Genomic DNA, 3,155 nt, shown 5'->3' with positions numbered 1-3,155 from the left:
GAAGGCATTTCCAGTGAAACTGAGGATAGAAGACCTATCCTCATGTACGTGGCACCATTCTAGGGGTTTGGGGTCGCAAAATTACTTAAAAATTAGAAAGCCTGGGGCTGAGAAAATGGGTAAGCTGGTAAAAAAATCTTGCTGTTCTAGCATGAGGATATGAGTTCAAATCCATTCCACCCAAACAATATATAAGAAATGACTACATTCTTGTAATCTCGATATTGGCAGACAGAGATGGCCAGTTAGTAAGAGCTTGCTGTCCAGAAATCATAGTTGGAACAGTGGGTTTCTAGTTCAAGGAGAAGTCTATCTAAAAGGAAAAATGAAGGCTCAGACTGACAAAGGCAGGTATTACCTCTGGCTTATACACAGTCTCATACACCCATACACTAATTATACCCCCATATATGCATGTACCACATACAGACGCCGAAGCTAAAAATGAAGTACCAAAAAAAAAAACCAAATAAAGGGATACAAAGTTCACTGAAAGCTATCATTTACCTCTACTTTCTGATTGCAGATGCAATATGCCTATCCACAATGTGCAGGATACATGCTGCTATGCTTTCTTGGCCAGGTAGGAAAAAAACTTTCTGAACATTTTCTAAATCTCGACTTCCTTAATTTATTTCTTGTCAGGTATTTTGTTGGAGCAATGAGAGAAGTAACTAAAATTTATGAAAATATAAGACAATTATTATTTACAATGGCAAAAATACAAAGAAAAATGCTAAAATTTAAAAATGCCAAATTCTGATACATGTATGTGTGTGTGTAAGTATCTATAAAGACTGGGTACTATACAACTTACAGGTACATATGGCAATATATTACACAGCAATAGAAGACTAAGATAGCATTGAAAGCATACTCTTCATATAAATGGGAGGAAATGGGATTGATCTGATTAGGTAAAATTCTTTCAAATTTGCCTCACAGAACAAAACAGTAATTTTATTCTCTGTTACCCCCAATTTTACAGGGACAAAAGAAAGACTTTGTACAAAGCAAACAAAATTAAGGAGAGTGGAATTTTAAACAAAAATGGAAATAAAAGACAGCACAATGTGTTTAGATCAGTATAGAGGAATCCATGGATCAACATACAAAGACAAAAGAACAATTTTAGTATTGAATCCCTAAAATCAGAATGATGATTCAAAATTCAGGAACTTCTACTGTCATACTGGGTAGACAGTACAGTGTGAAAAGTTTGATCCCCAAAACACTCATAACAAACACAGTGGATGGTGGTGAATACAAATTATCCCAGCCTAGGGGAGACAGAAACAGGAGTATCTCTGTGAGTGTCTAGTTTACTCAGTGTGGCACAGATACCAGTGAAAGACACAAAAAACACAAAGTGGGCAGCTTCTAATGAACCATACCTCAGGTGTACTTCTAGTCTATGCATGTAAACACACATAAGTGAACCTGTACCTGCTCAATGTAAACACACAATAATATTTATTACCAAGTAATAACTTTTGTGAAGTAAAAACTATGGAGGGCATAAGGAGAAAAAAAATCTTGTAAATTTTGGACTTTACCACTCCTATCTCACTAGAAGACAAATCATATGTACAAATAATAAGAATAACTAGCAACAATGAACAGTGTAAGATTATTAATATATTACATTAAACTGTAAACTGCAACAGATAACACAGTTTTATTTTCTATGTCACATTTGAAATTTACAAAGTGTATATATTAAATTATAAACTTATTCAAAACATATATTTTATACAAACTTTCTCTACTCATAAAGTAATTGATAAAAAGTTAACAAGACAAAACATATTCTATTTTCAATGCAAATAAAATAACTGAAATCCATCCACAATTGATTGACAGTATATTTAACATGAATAGATATACCATGTAATATATCAAAAATATATTTTTTTCACTCTCAAAAAGCTAGAAATCTGGGAAATGGAAAAATATTACCAATGAGGTTTGAAATGCTTTTTAATTGCAAATTGTAATGCTTTAACTTACCCTGTAATTTAACCACCACACTGTTAACATACTTTCCAAATATTGAAAAAACATTTTTCTTCATAATTTGACATTTTATATGAGATCCCACATTTTACTCAAGGTAATATTCTATAATACAAAACACTATTTTTATTTCACTCACCCTGCATCTCCTTCTGCAAGTCAGGAGTGCTTGTTTAATGACATCCATCCACTACCTCCTGCATAGGGCAAGGAGTACAATATGCAGCCCTGAACTATCATCTTCACCACCCAGCCTCCTCCCTTTCTCCCTCCCTCCCTTCCTCCTCCTTTTTCCTCTTCTGAGACAAAGTCATTATACAGCCATGGCCTAGATACCTGTTATTTACCAGCAGACAACCAAGCCACATTCCTGATTAAAATCCCCACTCCCTGCTTTTCATTTTTGAGAAAGTTTCTTAGAATAGTGACAATAAGAACACATTGTCTACCAGAGTTCTATTTCCTCCTGATCCTCCTCCTCCTGCTACCACATGTTTAGGCAAAGTCTGTATAGCCCTGTGGAGGGCTCTGTCTCACTCTACTCATGTCCCCTTGTCTCCACCAATGAGTCCATATGCCTATGGCTTCATGCTGCCTATTTAGCTAACCTGCCCCATTTATTTTCTTGAGGTGAAATTACATATATAACCCAGAATTGACTCAAAGTTGGCATACTCAACTAATATTGCTTTCCCCATTGCCCAGGGCTTGGTCTACAATCCTCTGAAAACACATTGTTCATCAAACCACTCTGCCTGATTTCTATTATTACTATTATTAATTATTGTTTGTTTCAAGCCACAGTTTCTTGGTACAGGGTTTCTCGGTTGTTGGGGCCTGATTGTTCTGAAACTACATTTATAGACTAAATGGGGCTCAAAATCAGAGATTCTCCCTGCGTCTGCCTCTGGAGTGCTAAGATTAAAGATGTATGCCAACATGCACAAACTTTGCAAACTTTATTTTTATTTTCTTTCTACGTGCATTATGCATGAATGTACATATGTGCACCCAATGAGTACCTGATGCACAAGAAGGCATAAGAGGGCATCAGATGTCCTGGAAGTGGAGCTATAGACAGCTGTGAACCACCATGTGGATGCTGGGAATGGAAACTTGGTCCTCTAGCAAGAGCAGAC

This window comes from Cricetulus griseus, unplaced genomic scaffold, assembly GCF_003668045.3.
Source record: "Cricetulus griseus strain 17A/GY unplaced genomic scaffold, alternate assembly CriGri-PICRH-1.0 unplaced_scaffold_4, whole genome shotgun sequence".
Lineage (NCBI taxonomy): Eukaryota > Metazoa > Chordata > Mammalia > Rodentia > Cricetidae > Cricetulus > Cricetulus griseus.
The sequence above is the reverse complement of the archived record's forward strand: the minus strand, read 5'-3'. Positions refer to the sequence as shown.